The sequence below is a fragment of the Prionailurus viverrinus genome, chromosome D2 (genome assembly GCF_022837055.1).
Source record: "Prionailurus viverrinus isolate Anna chromosome D2, UM_Priviv_1.0, whole genome shotgun sequence".
Classification (NCBI taxonomy): domain Eukaryota; kingdom Metazoa; phylum Chordata; class Mammalia; order Carnivora; family Felidae; genus Prionailurus; species Prionailurus viverrinus.
The window spans coordinates 87,192,237-87,208,226 of NC_062571.1; the positions used below are offsets into that span (position 1 = coordinate 87,192,237).

The window sequence follows — 15,990 nt, forward strand, 5'->3', positions numbered from 1 at the left end:
AGATTTATGACCAGCTCCCTAAAACCCACTGACTGATGGCTGTGAAACGGAGCCTGCTGTGCACATGATTCTGTGTGCGGTGACGCTCTTGGCTGGGGCACTGCTGGAACGGGCCCCAATTGGGGGTGGGGGTGGTGACGGTGGGGGGAGCCCACCCAGCGGGTGACTGCAAGCAGCATGTTTGGTTTTCCACTTTCCTTGGAAGGAGAGTGAGCTGACATATTCCCCTACGCTGATGATCAGGGACCGAGAAGGAACCACTCCGGAGGATGGGGTCAAGGGGGTCTGGATGGACCTTTTGGAGCGGGCTCAGGTGTGGGAATATCCGTGTTCCACACGCATGCCCGGCAGATGGGGAGACACCTGTTCCGCAGGTGGCAGCCAGCCGCTTCCCGTCGGCACACACGCTCGCGGAAGGAGCCCCAGTCGCAGCGTGATGGCGATTCCACACGGGCTTGACCACCTCGCTCATCCCCAGCCCAGGCTACTGCCGCGCCTCCCGCTCAGTCTGAGACCAGCAGCTGAGACCAACCCAGAGCCACGCCACGCGCGCCCGTGATCCGCCAGCCCCCGTGGGACCTCATTGGAGTAAAGGCTCATCCTGGGGTAGTTTTTCCTTCCCTGCTCGCCAGGTCTCCACCAGGAGCGCCATCCGGAGACTTACAGAGCGCGTTCTCTTTAACACTGAGCCACTCACCAAGGAAGGGCAGCCGGGGGCTGCCACGGTGGGACTTCCAAGTCGTACTCCGTGTCCATCATCCGGATGGCAGGGAATGTTGGAATGGGCCAGTTGAAGGTGCCCCAGGGTGTCCGGTGGTGGGAGAACAACTCTTCACGTGAGCTTCTGTGCTAGCAAACGTGTTCTTAGCCAACAATCCCCGGACGGTTCTGGGTTTCCTGCGGCCAAAGTGCCTGGGTCTGGGAGGAAAGGAGGAGGGGCATATGCACCTGTGAGGGTCACCGGGAATCACCCGCTTGCAAACACATTTGCTCTCACGCGCCGAACTTCGGGGTCTGCTGATTTCCAAGTCTGGGTGTGGGAGAAGGAATGTCCTTCCCAGGGGCCATCGTGCCCCGCGAGTCGGTTTTCAAACAATCCTTACCCTGCCCTGCCACACCTATCAGCCCAGGGAGCCCCTCCGGCAACTCTAAGAGGCGGGCACTTTTCCGGGGGGGCCCCCCCAGGCCCGGAGCCTGAAGAAGCGGGGGTGCTGGGACCCTGAGGCCAGCAGCCCCAGAGCCCGCGGCTTAACGATGGAATTGTGGGTCTGGTTCCGGAGCACGGAGAGGATTGTTCCACGCACGGCTCCAAAGAGCATTTCTCTCTCATCCGGGGCGTGGAAGGCAGCGTTTGGAGACGGAAGCCGGGAGTTAACGGCTAAAACACGCACGTGCAAGTCTTCCGGGCTGCGGGCTGCGCGGCGGCGGGGAGTGTGGGTGAGTGGCTCTGAGCGCGGACGCCCCCGGCAGCACGGGGTGGGTGGCGGTCAGTGCGGGCGCGGCCGAGGCGGGCCTCGCCCGCCCCCCCTCCGCCCTGCGCAGCACCCGGGTTATTTTCGGCAGCATCGTCGCCGGCTTTCCGTAGACGCAAACCCGCTCCCCGCCAGCCTGAGATGGCAGAGGAGGAAAAGAGGTGGGGTTGGGGTGTCGCGGGGCCGCGCCCGGCGGCGGCAGCGGGGAGTGTCGGGGGAGGGCCCTGGGTTTGGGGCGCCCGCCCGCCCGCCCGCCCGCGGTGACGCGCGCCCCCCGCCCGCCGCGGCGCCTCCGCAATGGCCGAGCCGGGCCGTCGGACGCCGCCCGGAGCCCGCCGCCCGCGGGGAGCCTCGGTGAGCAGCGGCCGGCCGCCCCCAGCCCCCCCCCCCCGCCCGCCTGCCGCCCGCCGCCCCGCGGGGCCTCTGCGCTGCGCCGGCGCCTGGCACCGTGCGTCCCGGGGCCCCTGCGCCCTTCGCTGCGGGGTAGCGGTGGCCCCGCGCGCTCGTCCTGCCCCCCGCCCCGGGGGCGGCCGGCGGGTGGCCCGGGGTGGGGTCCGGAGATGGCGGGGGGGGGGGGGGTTAAGGTGGGGGGGGGCCGGGGGAGGTTCGGGGTTGGCGGGGGGAGGGGGCAGAGTGACGTTCTGTTGGTCGGGGGGCCCGCGGCCGGGACGCCCCTGTCTGGAGCCAGGCTCCTCTCGGCTTCTCCAGGCGACCCCGCGGGCCACCTGTCTCAATCGCGCCCATTTCGCGGGAGCTCCCGGGAGCCGGCGGCAGGTGCACAGGCCTCTGTGCTGGCAGGGACGCCGGCCCGGGTGGGCGGCGCGCAGGTGCTCTCGTCCGGGTCCGCGCCACTTGGGCGTTTCCGCACCGCAGACTGAGCTGCCCCCACCCCCCTCGGCGTCTAGTGTTTTGCTTTCACGTGTTCCTGTTTCCGGGGGTGGCGGCAGGGCGGTCGGAGGCTCACGGTATCCGAAGCCTCGGAAGCCGCAGCGCGAAGGGCTCGACTGGGGTCAGGAGTCGGAGGGGAGGCTCGGGCTCCACACCTTTCCTAGAAAACCCCTCCGGCCTGTCGCTTTGACCTTGTCTCTTGGAGAAGCAGGATTGTGGGCAGCGACTTCCTGCCGCACCTGAGGTTTTGGTTCAGCTTCACTTCCTGCAGAGGAGGGAGTGCGTGTTGTCTGCAAACACGGGGACCAGGGTGACCACTGGCAGGGCAGCCGGAAATCAGGCGCACCCTCTCTGCCTTGGGTGCCACCGAGGGAGCGGGGAGCTGGTGGGCACTTCGGGGGGTGCAGAGGGCTCTCCCCACCTTAGGGTGGGTGGAGGGGAGAAGGCACCAGGCGGTGTGTCTGCTGGGGTTTAGGATTAGAAGGAGGGACGCTCCCCGCCCCTTTCCTGCCTTTCTGAAAGCCGATCTGCATCCCTGAGTTAAGACTTGCTTTGGCCGCTGTCTGCAGTGTCCCCCTCCCCCTCCCCCCACGTTAACGGCTCACAGACCTGTTTACCTTCTTGTAAACTTCGGTAACAAGGAGTATTATGCCCCCTTTCGAAGCGTTTCCGGGACAGGTCAGCAGAACACTGACGTGCTTTCAGAAGCGAGAACCCTGGCCCAGCCCAGTCGATCTCGGGCTCCACTGGGGACCTGCTGTGGCGCTCACGCCCCATCCAGGGGCCGCCTGGGCAGCGGCTGCTCTGTGGGGTACAGAACAGCACCACCAACTGGCCGCAGCGGGTTGGGGTCCCGGCACTAATGGGGAAGGGAGTACGCAGTCCTTACCACACCTGCTTTTTCCCAAAAAGACTATAGTTGGAAAGAAGGAGCTTTTATAGCGGTGCCTGTCAGTTGGGGGCTGATGAAGTTATGATTTCAAGTCCAAATAGGATTTTCAAGCAGGCTGATGCATCGTACATGCTGTTGTTTCGGAACTTCATGCGTGCTGAAAATATTTACACAGACGTGACTGGCATTTATTATCAGTACTGATGGTGGCCGCTGAGAACCGGGCCCACGGGGGGAGGGTGAAGGGATGGACTGGTAGCAGGGGGTCAGTGCAGATGCCCGGGACCACTGCGTGTTCCTGCAGCCACCCTGTCCCATGTGCCTGAAGCCCCAGGAACCAGTGCGCGGTGTCTGCCTTTCCCAGGGGCGGCTGGTGACATCATGACCAACGTGTTCCAGGATCTGGGCTTTCAGCACGAGCAGTTTGCTTTCATGATACAAGATCTAAGAGGTTGTGAACGATGGCATAGCAACAAAAAACTGTTATAAAAAAGAGGAAATAGTGAGGATAAAAAAACCCTCACCTGTTACACAGCCTGCTCTATGCCAGGCTCTGTTCTGATTTCTGTGTGTTAAGGTATGTGGGCATGACTTTGAGAGAAGGGATGGGCGGCAGGAGGCCTGGGAGAGGCTGGAGGATGCTGGTGACCCACCTTGAGGAGGGTGGAGGGAACCAGGCTGGGGCCACATCCTCAAGGAACCTGCAAAGGACAAAATGACAGTATCGCAAAGAATCATCGAGAAGTGAGGAGCCCGAGACCTGGAGAGGGGAAGGGTCTTGTCCTAAGTTAGCATCTGTGACTCTTAGTCCTGGCACATAAGGGCCCTCCCCTGGGCCCCGGATCGCACCCCATACCTGTGTCCCGGTCTCTGCCCTGCTCCCCCCTGGGGGTCTCCGTGCCCCTCCTCCACGCTTCCCGCCGGGCTCGGCCTGGACCGCGGGTCGTCAGTGACGGTGCTGTGCCACGGTCCGGAGCAGAGTGATGAGGCCTTGTCCCCGGCCAGACTTCCTGCTGAAGGTTACCTGCCATGCCTTGCCCTCCTCCCTCCCCTCCGTGGCGAGCCCAGGCTGTGTCCCCAGAGTCCCCTCCCTCTGCGCTCTGCCCGGGTAAGTGAGCCCAGGCCCTCAGCATCTGTGAGCGCGGAAGGATGTCAGGCTGGGAGGGCTCCCACCAGGCTTAACTTCCCTTTAACGACCCGGGGGCTGAGCGCCCATTCTGTCCTCTCTCTCTGGCTTGACGGTTCCTCTGTGGCTGAAATTTACGTGGGTCATTACAATATTGGAGATAATTAGCAAAAAGGGGCTTCACCAGCTTCACGTAGTTGGTCCTATCAACGGCCTTTCCTCTTGGGAAGCCTTATGGCCGTTTATTATTTTTTTTTTAATTTTTTTAATGTTTATTTATTTTTGAGACAGAGAGAGACAGAGCATGAACAGGGGAGGGGCAGAGAATGAGACACAGAATCCGAAGCAGGCTCCAGGCTCTGAGCTGTCGGCACAGAGCCCGACGCGGGGTTCGAACTCACGGACCGCGAGATCATGACCTGAGCCGAAGTCGGACGCTTAACTGACTGAGCCACCCAGGCGCCCCTGGTCGTTTATTCTTAAGGTGGCTGTGTCTGTGCCTCTGGGGATCAATGTGTTGCGGGTTTCTGGGGTTTTCGAGTCTGTACTGTGTTACACACGCCCTTTATATGGAATCTTTTGTATTATAAACAGGGAGTCTGCTGGTCTGCGGTTTCTAATCCAGGCTTTTCTGGGTTGGGCTCCTTGGTGTGAAAGTTCAGGGATGATACAGATGGTTCCAGGAGGAGAACGGGGCTGGGTTCTCTTGGCCCCAAAGCACATCTTTATGGGAGCATCCGGAGGCCCAAGGTTCTCTCCACTCAGTTTCTGGAGCTCAGGCTGCAGGGAGCGGCCAGAGGCCAGCAGAAGGCAGAAGGTTCCTTTTTTTTCTTTTTTTTTTTAAGAGAGTGAGCGAGTGGGGGAGAGGGGCACAGAGAGAGAGAGAGAGGGAGACAGACTCTTAAGCAAACCCCATGCTCAGCACAGAGTTCGAAGCAAGCAGGGCTTGATCCCACAACCCTGGGATCACGACCTGAGCCGAAATCAAGAGTTGGGTGCTCACCCAGACGCCCCAGAGGGTAGAATGTTCTTGCCTGGCCCAGGGAGTGAGGAAGAAGTCTCGAGGCAGGACTCTCCCTGTGGCCAGCCCAGACTCCAGGGAGACCTCCTGTCCACCTGTCCTGGGCTGACCTCTGGGCTGGTTTCCCTCCAGATCTGGGCTGAGATCCTGGGGGCAGAATGAAGAAATGGAGGGAAGGACGCCAGGAGGGAAAGTCAAGCTGAGTCTCTTTTCCCTTCGAGCGACAAAGACCTTCCCTCCTGCGCTGTCCGCCCACATCTGAGCCCAGCGCGGCCACGCAGTCTGGGGAGAGGGCTGGACAGCAGAGGCCCACCTGGGGACTCAGGAGGATCCTCGTGAGGTGAAGCTGTGGCCTGGATACTGTGCCCAGGGTCCCCCGGGACCCCCTGCGTCACTCAGCGCTGTCCCTTCCTGGCCCCGCCTCATGGCCTGATGCCACCAGACTTTCCTGCCCACAAAACACGAAATCAGTCACCTTGTCTGGGAAAGGCACCGTGGCCCTTAGTTGGGGAGGTCGGTGAACAGGGACAGACGTGGTCTCTGCCCTCCGGGAGTGGTCAGCAGCCAGACGGATGTGCCTTAAGCCACTGTGAAAACACATACTGTTTCTGCTGTGACCAAAACCACCAAGGTGTTTCCCAGTTCCCCCAGAGCCCGTGACCTGTCCTCCCGCTGGCTGGGGGTCCAAGAGGCCGCTCAGGACACAGCCATCCGAGGGGAGGAGCAGGCCAGCCCTGGGGCCTGGAGGAAGCCAGTGAGGGTACAGTGGGGACCCGCGGGCCAGGAGCAGGCTGGGCAGGATGCTGTGGCCGGGGGCGCTTGCTGTGAGGCTGGGCTGCTAGGGCAGCTGGACCCTCCGAGCTGAGGGGCTTATCAACATGTGTGGAAGACAGAGGTCAGGTCCGTGGGTTTGTTCTGTTTTGTTTTCTTAAAGTGTATTCATTTTTGAGAGAGAGACACAGTGTGAGCAGGGGAGGGGCAGAGAGAGAGAGGGAGACACAGAATCCAAAGCGGGCTCCAGGCTCCGAGCTGTCAGCACAGAGCCCGACGCAGGGCTCGAACTCATGAACTGTGAGATCATGACCTGAGCCACCCGTGCACCCCTCTTCTGTTTCGTTTTTATAAATTGTGGTAAAATACACATCACATAAAATTGACCATCTCAGCCACGTTCAAGGGTGCGTTCAGGGGCGTTGAGCACACTCGCCTTGCTGTCGGGGTCACCACCGTCCATCTCCAGAACTTTGTAACCTTGCAGAACTGAACTCTGTCTGATGACATAGTAACCCCCCCGTCCCCCTCCCCCGCCCCTGCACTCACCCTTCTGCTTTCTGTCCCCACGAGTGTGACTCCTCTAGGTTCCTCTGGGGACCTCACGTAAGTGGAGTCGGACGGTGTTTGTCCTTTCGCGACTGGCTTGTTTCACTGAGAACAACGTCCTCATGGCTCATCCACGTTGTGGCACGTGGCCGGATTTCTCTCCTGGTCAAGGCTGGACAATATCCCATTGTGTGCGTGGACCACATTTTGTTCACCGTCGGTGGACGCTTGGATTGCTTCCAGGTTTTAGGTATTGTGGGTAACGCCGCCATGCACCCGCGTGTACAAGTATTCGAGGCCCTGCTTTCTGTTCTTTTGGGTGCACACCCAGAAGTGGGATGGCCGGACCACGTGGCAATTCTGTGTTTACATTTGAAGGAACCTGCGTACCGTTCTCCACGGCGGCTGCACTGGTTTGCATTCCCGCCAGCAGCGCATGAGGGTCTCGACTTCTCCACATCCTCGCCAACACCTGGTTTTCTTTTTCATTTATATATGGAGAGAGAGAGAGAGAGACAGAGAGAGAGAGGTGAGGCTGTGTCTCGTTGAAGTTTCGATTTGCGTTTCCCATTAGTGATATTAAGTATCTTTTTACGTGGTTATTTCTTAAACGCTTTATTTTAATTTTTTTTCAACGTTTTTTATTTATTTTTGGGACAGAGAGAGACAGAGCATGAACGGGGGAGGGGCAGAGAGAGAGGGAGACACAGAATCGGAAACAGGCTCCAGGCTCTGAGCCATCAGCCCAGAGCCCGACGCGGGGCTCGAACTCTCGGACCGCGAGATCGTGACCTGGCTGAAGTCAGACGCTTAACCGACTGTGCCACCCAGGCGCCCCTTAAACGCCTTATTTTAAACTAGTTCCAGACCTACAGGAAAACTGCAAAAATGGCACGCGGCCCCGTTTACCCCTCATCCGGTTTCCCTAACGTTGACGTCTTCCGCAACCATCCTGCGTCACCAAAACCGGGACGTCGATAGTGGTGCCGCAGTACGGACCTTATTCAGACCTCCCTACCCACCAACGTCCCTCTTCTGCCCTGGGGTCCCACCCCAGACCCCACGTTGCGTGTGGGTGTTGCGTCTGCCTGGTCTCCTCCAGCCGGTGACAAGTCCTCAGTCTTGCCTGTCTTCTTCCGACGTCGATGCTTCCGCAGGCTACTGAGGAGCGACGTTGTAAAAATACCCAGAATCGGAGTTTTTCTCATGATCGGAACACGGTTATGTGTCTTTGGCAAGGAGCCCGCGGCCGCGCGGGCGTCCTCTCCTCCGCGTCCTGCATCCGAGTTGTCCGTGTCTGTGTCCCGCTCGCGGTGAGTCTGGCCTGGGTGTCCGGGGGCCGGGGTTTCTCCGCCGTGGCCGGGCGGTATCCTGGGGAGATACTTTGAGGCGTGCGGACCCTGCTTCTTAAATCCCCCCTGGCTAGCCTCGCCTCCTCCGCGTGTCTGTGCCTGGCGGTCGTCACCGTGCCGTTGCCGCTGGGGGCCCTGGAGCTCCAGCCTCGGCTCACATGGCTGGTTGGAACGCTCCTTTCGGGAAAAGCCGCGCCTTCTCCCCGTTCTTTACACAATGATTTTCGTTTGGGTGCGGACACGCGGACGACCGTTTCGTCCCCCGGGTCGGCGTCCCGCAGCCACAGGGCAGGCTGGTTTACCAGATGGCTCCAGCTGGTGGCCTAGGAGCACCTGTGTTCCTTCCACACGCCCCATCTTGTCTGTTCCGTGAGATTTTGATTACATTATCATTGTTATTTAGCACTTTCTTACCTTCTGGAACCACGGATGTTCCGGACTTGGCTGGTTCTGAAATCCTTCGTTCATGGTTTCTTTCATTGATTTTTTTTCTTAATGTTTCCATTGTTTCCTTGCTTCTGTGTTGGTTTAAAAGTCTGACCCGTCTCATTCTTTTGACTCTGGAAGGTAACTGATCTTTTTGCCTGCAGGCTTTGAGGATTTTACCTTAGTTTTGAAATCCAAATGTTTTGCTGGGCGCGTCTCAGGGTTCCCCAGTGAGCCCCTTGAAATGTGCAGATCAGGTCTCTTTCTGTGTGAGGAAGGTCTCCCTGAATCATAGCTCTGAATAGGAGGCCCGCGGAGCACGATCCCAGCCCAGGAGCACGTCCCCATCCCCCAAGCATGTCCCCATCCCGAGAACATGACCCTGTCCCACAAGCACATCCCCGTCCCAAGAGCACGACCCCAGCCCGGGAGCATGACCCTGTCCCGTGAGCACGTCCCCATCCCAGAGCATGACCCCATCCCGCGAGCATGTCCCTAGCCCAGGAGCACGGCCCTGGCCCAGGGGAGCACAACCCCAGCCCAGGAGCACATCCCCGTCCCAAGAGCACGACCCCGGCCCAGGAGCACAACCCCGGCCCAGAGGAGCACGACCGCGGCCCAGGAGCACGTCCCTGTCCCAAGAGCATAACCCCATCCCGTGAGCACGTCCCCATCCAGAGAGCATGTCCCCAGCCCAGGAACACAACCGCGGCCCAGGAGCATGTCCCTGTCCCACGAGCACATCCCTGTCCCAAGAGCATGACCCCATCCCGGGAGCAGGTCCCCATCCCGCAAGCACGTCCCCGTCCCAAGAGCACGACCCCAGCCCAGCACCGCGGTCCCTGCTCTTATGGGCCCCGAACGCTTCATGAGCGCTCACTGCTGAGGTAATTCGGGTCTTTCTTGTATTTTCTTCTGAGTTAAGTCACTTAAGTCACTGAGTTTTCACTTATCCTCATTTCTGATCCATTTTAGTGTTTGGATTTCTAACTCAGGGTGGCTGTCCGTGCCCTCCAGGGCATAATTCTGTGTGGCTTTACAGGTTTCTTCTGCTTCGTGGCTGCTTTTGAACAAGAGAGACTTTGCATCAACTCTTGTGTAAAATTTCGTTCCTGATTTTCTGCAAGGGGCATCTGCGGACTCGACTTGTATTCGTGTTTATGACATCGGGTGTTTGGGGGATTTTACAAGATCCCTAACCTAACGGCCCCCTTTCCCGCCAGCCTGACGAAGTCCCCACGCTTCAGGGGGTTGTTTTGAGGAGAGGGTCTTGGCCTGAAAGACCCTACACTTCTCCTTTTTTCTTCTTTCCTCCTTCTCTGCTTGATTAAGAGTTTCTCTTTTTGCCTTTTTTCTACCCAGAAGCTCTGTGTTTGGAAGGCTGACCTCTTAGACCACGTGTGTCCTTCGTGACACGCTGGCCTCTGTTCAGTGAGTTCGTCACTTTCAAGAGCTCAGCCGGCTTTCTCTCGGTCACTGGGGCCACCCTGCCCGGGGTTGGGGTCGGGGTCGGAGTCAGGGTCAGTCTCGGGTCAGGTGCAGGACCTGCCAGCCCCTCCCCGCCACCGGCCTGACTCCGTGGTGCCCACACGGGGAGGTGGCTCCCCCCGACCCCGTGTCCCCGACCCCTCCAGCCACACCATCCCATTTCCCCGCGGCCGGGCACAAGCGTGAGGCTCGGTGGTGCTGGGATCGGTTGGCTTTTCCCTTTTTACTCGCGGTGACCTCACGGTTTGGGGACACTCTGTGTTCACGCAATGCCAAGCACGTGGCTTTGCAAAGAACGTTTGATGTGAATTATTTGTGTAGTTTAGGGAGGAGATTTGGGGGAAATTCGTTCCCGTAACACAGCCTACGGGATTTTCTACGCGGGACCTTTTTTTAAATACATCTTTTCGTGGACGCGCCTTTTCGTCCTGTGAGGAGGTTCCTGGGAGCGGACGGAGGGCATCGTCGGGAAGGTGTACGAGTTATTTTATGAGTGGCCACCAGAACGTTCCCCCAAAACGGCCACGCATTTGGTGCGAGAGTCCCGGTTGCTCCCGTCCTGGCCGCGTCTGTCGTTTGATCTGAGTCTTAGTCCGTTTCCGTTTCCCTAAAGACTGACACGGAGTCGCTGTGTTCACGTTTGTTGGCGGCCAGCACGTGAAGCGGGTTCACATCTTTTGCCTCTTCCACTGGTTTGTCTTCTCGAACGGTAGGTCCCAGTTCTGCGTGAGACACGACTTCCTTGCCTCTTCCTTGTCGTAGGAAGTTTTAAATTTTGACAAAGTCTGATGTATCCGTTTCTTCCTTTGTGGTTATTGTTCCCTGCGTCTCGTCCGGACCCTTGCCGGCCTCCCCCGCCACGGCCCCGTGGTCCCACGTTTTCTCCTGTGTCTTCCTGAGCGGAGCCCAGCAGTCTTGCATCGCGGCCTCGTGTTCGGATCCCAGGTGCCCGCCTTGCCCGCGTCCTGAGCATCCCCCAGGGGCCCCGGCTCTTGTCAGTGGGAAAGCCCCACAGAGCTGAGTGTTGGAGCTGAGTGCGGGGGGAGCCCGTGGCTGTTGAGCCGGTCACGGTTTTCCAGGTTTTCAGAGGACAAACCTAGAAGGAATTCTAAGAGAAATGTATCATCGTTTTCTGATATTTTGTTTCTTTATTTTTCCTTTTCCTTTTATTTTTTTAAGTTTACCTGTTTATTTTGAGAGAGAGCGAGAGCGAGCGTGTGCAAACATGAGCAGGAAAGGGTCAGGGAGAGAGGGAGAGAGAGAATCCCAAGCAGGTTCTGTGCCGTCAGCACAGAACCTGACTCGGGGTTCGAACCCACGAACCGTGAGATCACGACCTGAGCCGAGATCAAGCGTTGGACGCTTAACCGACTGAGCCCCCCAGGCGACCCTCTCAGTGGCAGTATTTTTAAGGTAGTTTTTTAGTTCCTATTTCCCTTTAAAAATAGGTTCAGCAAATGCATTTGTGTGTCCACATGCCCTCTCCCGTCTTAGGCGAAATGCAGCCGACCAGGACCCTGCCCCACTTTTTCTCAGTACTGCGCCTCGGTCCCTTCCTGTCACCGAACAGCCGCCCCCCTTCCTTTCCTGCAGGCGCGTGGTCATCCCCGGGTGGCAGCTCGTTCTCTGTTCGGTCTCTATCAGAAATAGCTCTACTCTGAAATGGCTCTGTGTGTTTTCCAGCGTGTCTTTGACTCGATCATTACGAAAGGGATTTCCAGACCAAAAGGAAACAAACAGGACTCTGTAATGGGCTGTAGGCCACTAAGTCCCCTCCGCAGGGCCCCGCGTGTTGTGACTTACCACTTAGCTTTGTTGTTTCGTTACTTTCCTCTGTGTTCCTTGAAAGATTGCAAAGCATCTCTCTCCTGACAAGATCAGCTTGTCTGGCCGAGGCTCCGCTTCGAGTGGAGACCCTGTTTTCGAGGCACAGCACTTGTTAGCGACCCCTGGGCTCTGACGGACGAGGAGCGGGTCCAAGGCCCTCACTGTGTGGGCGTTGCTGGGGTGCCTACGCTCGGTCCCCCGCTGTCCAGGCAGAGCCCCCCTCCCCCTCTTCTCGGTGGCGATGCCCGGGGCTCCCGGATGGCTGGTAGGAAGCCTCCGTAGAGACCCCTCGGAGAGACCACTGTTGGGGTGTGCACTCTGGGGACACGGCCACCGCCCTGGAGAGGACACCTGAGCTCCCACCGCCCCCGCCCGTGCCGACTCCCCATCCTGGGGTGGAGCCCAGCCCCGCAGCTGCTCCTGACAGCATGGGGGTCGGCAGGGAGCCTCGCAGCTAAGCTTTCCCCCAAGTCCCGACCCTCCTGCCCCCGAGCAGAATAAAACACGTGTTCTAAGCCAGTAAGTGTTGGGGCAGTTGGTTAACACCATCAGCGGGCAGGAGGACGGTGCTTCGTCACCTTGTGTGGAAAATGTTTTTGATGTTTCCTCTGCTTTCTTGCACTGACTGTTCCATTTCCATGTTGAGAGGAGATGGGGGGGGGGGGTGCTTGGAATGATGACATCATCACTGCCATTCTGCCTCCACCTGAGAGGTACGTTTTTAAATTTCCACTTGATGGTTTTGGGGGTGTATTTGGGGTTGAACTGTGTTTTATTTTGTGTTGTTCTGTTTGTTACCCTTCTTCTCCCCCTTTCTTGCCTCATTTTGCAGCGATTGAGGGGTTTCCCCCTTCCCTCTAGATTTCGCAGAGTCTGTTTTCCGTTATTTTCATGATTCTCATAAAAGTAGCAGCAAAATCATCTTACTGGAGGTAAAGCAAACCCAAATCTTCCCCGGAGAAGAAAAAGGAGCTTGAGAATTTTAACCGAGCTCGTCCTTGTTTGAAATTTTGTGTTTGTGTTGTTGGCATCTTGTTTGCATCCTGTGTCTCTCATAACACACGGGAAGTTGTCAGTGTTTCACGGTCACTGACTTCAGCCTTCCCGCTGTGCGTAACACGTCTGTCGTTCCCTCTCTTCTTGCCTCTTGGGCTGTCCGATTGGGATCACGCTCCCGCCCGAGGCACACCCCGTGGAGGTTCCTTCATTTCCCCTTTTTTGTCCGAAAAGGTCTCTCTTTCAAGGATGGGGGTGGAACTATTTTCACGGGGGACAGACTTCTCGCTCGGCAGGTACTCTTAAGGCACGGTTAGCGCGTTATCCCGCCGTCCTCCGGCCCCCATCGCGCGGATGACAAGTCCGCGCCGCCCTCCTGCCTTCCGACCTGAGCTCGGCTCCCCGGGCAGATTGTCTCCATTTCTGTCGTCTTTGCTGTTTTTTCCCCCTCAAGTGTCATTACGACGCGCCTGGATTTGGGCTTCCTTTGCGTCTTGACGTTTTCTTCCGTCAAACCCTGAGAATCCTGTTCCCCACGTCCTCAAATTCTGCTTCTCGGTTTTTCCCCTCATTTTTCCTTCCGGGAGAGCTTCTCGTTCACTCTGTGTCCCTCCTCCGTGCGTTCTCTTTTTTGTGTCTTTGTGCTCACTGCTAGGTAATCTCTTCCGAATTGTCCCCCCCCCTTCGCGGTTCTGCTGCCCGATCTGCCACCGCGAGCGTCCACCAGGTGTCTGATTTCAGTTGTTATATTTGTTTTTACAAAGTCCTCTCTTCTTATTCAGCTCTGGCGTATCCCTCCTTACAGTTTTCTACTCCCTGAAGTTATTTTCAAGCTTGCAACTTATTTCCTTAAATAAACCTGGAGGGTTCTGTGCAGGCGTGTACGGGAGTTCTGCTGTTTGCTCAGTTTTGCTGTGAATCTAAATCTGCTCTAAAAAAAAAAAATACGGTCTATTTAAAAAGCAAGGAGACTTGTTCTTTTGTGACCCGTGCTGGTTAAATGCAGTGCCTGAAGGTCCTGTCTCTTTGAACCTGGTTCTCGCTCATTTGCCTTGCTTCCTGGTTTCCTGGCTCCCTTAGCTGCGTGTTTGTCACTGTCCTCAAACATTTGCTCGTGGGGTTTCCCTGAGACCTTGGACGAACGCGCCCTTCTCTAGGGAGGGTCACGTCTGCCCTTGCCAGGCGGCTGGGGCACCCGGTAGGGACCATATCACACCCAGCCGGACCTGGAGCCCTGGATGCCACTCAGACCATCTTCTGTGCAAGGACCATCTGTGGTCACCCCTTCTCGGTGAGGGGACTCCCTGCTGCGACCGTGGCCGTCTTCCCACAACCCCTTGGAGTCAGGCTGCGGTGTGGGTGGACATGTTCTAGCACGTCCCCCAGGGGCTCCACTGTGGGGCGGGCGACCAGCAAAAGGCCCCACTGGAGCAGGTACCAGGGGTCTCTCCTGCCTCCTTCGCCGCAAGAGGCTAAGGAGCAGGGGTCCAAGTGCAGGGTGCGGGCCGACTTCTTAGGCAAAAGCTGCTTTGAGTCCTTCAGCGAGGCACTTCTCTCTCGGTTGGGGGTGGGGGGGGGGCACCTGGGATTTGTCCCCTCAGCATTTTGCTGTCTTAGGAGGAAGGTGAGTTAGTTCTGACCCAGCCTGGCCCACCACTCCCTGGGAAAGAGTTCTGGAATTCCTCTGCCCCCGTGGAGAATCAAGGAGGGTCTGCAGGTGTTGGCTTCTGTCCAGGTGGATCCGTTAGCAAAAAGCCACGGAAAGCAAGACTGTAAGCTCAAGGTCATATTGTTGGGGTTTCAAGTTCACTTTTGGAACGACCCCGGGGGGACCAGGGAACTTCGCTCTACGAACTTGGAGGAGGATGTGGAGGGAGGAACCCACATCACGAAACGATTTCTAAGCCCAGTGCCTACGGCCAGTGTCAACCGTGGCTTGGAGAAGCCAGCGGGCTAGGGAAGCTTCGCTTAGGGTAAGGAGCGAGCCTGGGAAAGGCCCGGCCCCCCCTTCTCTTTCTCCCAACAACTTCTGTCTCCCAAGAATGTTAGAAATGGTCGTGTGCGTGTGGGAGAGCCACCACGTAGCTCCCTCGGTGGACAAGCTGAGCAAATAACTTCTGGATTGACGTCTCTCAAGTCACTCACTTGGAAGGCTCTGCCGAGGTTAGGAGCGTCGGCAGATGTGGGAGCAAACGAACGGTGATCTGATTGGGGCAGGCAGGTGTGGGGCAGGCGGGGCGCGGGGGTTGGGAGCAGATTCCTTCTCCAGTGGGAGCGGGTTAGCAAGGACCAAAGTGTCGTGCGCAGTGGACACGGCTGTGTCACTTGGGCCACCGGCCTAGGTCGCTAACTTGTCTTGAGAACCACCACTCAGAGCAATTGCTTTGAGAAACGTCGTGAATCAATTAAAATTTAGCATCTCTTTTCCGCCAACGTTTGGGAGGAAATTAAAGCAGAGCAGGCCTTGCCAAAAAGCCTGTAGGCCACGGAGAGACCAAATTGGGAAGGAAGACGGCCGGGAAGCCAGGGGAGAGTCAGCGGCCTGCAAAGCAGCTCGTGGGGCCTGAGCGGCCGGTGCCGTGGCTTTAATTAATGCTCACTCTCACTCCCTGACTTTTTTTTCCATCTCGAATTCTGTCTGAACTTGGGAAGCTGGTCAGCAGGAGGTTAATGAGCGGCTGCCTTCCTCTCTGCAAGCGGGTCAACAGCCCGCGTCGTGAGACCCCTGGGCTGAAGGACCCAGTAATTGGCCTTCTCCCGGGGGCGTCCCAGCCCTCTGACACCCCCCTTCTCATTCAGGCAGCCGCGGCGGGACTGCAGGGCCCTTTCCCTCCCTGCCACCGCACGTCACTCGAGCCTGTGTTTTCTGTGAGGTGCTGCTGGTGATCCCTTGTCCCCCCGGCCAGCTTGCCAGTGGCCACCCAGGGCCTGTCTTCCAAAAGTCTGGCTCGAGAGCTGGAAATCTGACTCCAGTGTGGTCTCCTCGCTCCTGGCGGGACTCCACTCACCTCTCTGAGCCCAAGCTTCTCCCCGAGAGGTAGGGGTGCTGCTCGCGTGGGGCTCTGAGGCCCGGTGAGGGCTGAGGCGGCCGCAGGACACTGTCCTGCCCACACCCCTGCCCGCCCTGTGGGCACCAGTTTCTTCATCGCCCTGTGAACACGGCCTCCTCTCCGCTGGTTGCA

At 58.1% G+C, this 15,990-nt stretch overlaps 1 protein-coding gene across 14 annotated transcripts in view; it reads left to right on the forward strand.

The window, feature by feature from the left end:
* The first annotated feature begins 1,289 nt into the window (after window positions 1–1,289).
* Window positions 1,290–15,990, forward strand: part of JAKMIP3 (Janus kinase and microtubule interacting protein 3) — a 115,360-nt gene continuing 100,659 nt past the window's right edge. For 4 of the 14 annotated variants that reach the window (XM_047825127.1, XM_047825125.1, XM_047825132.1 and 1 more), the window contains exon 1: window positions 1,293–1,633. The gene's annotated coding sequence lies outside the window, so the exon portion shown is untranslated. Of the gene's footprint in view, window positions 1,634–15,990 lie in introns of all 14 variants that reach the window. The other 10 variants (XM_047825131.1, XM_047825134.1, XM_047825137.1 and 7 more) reach the window with 5 other exon arrangements.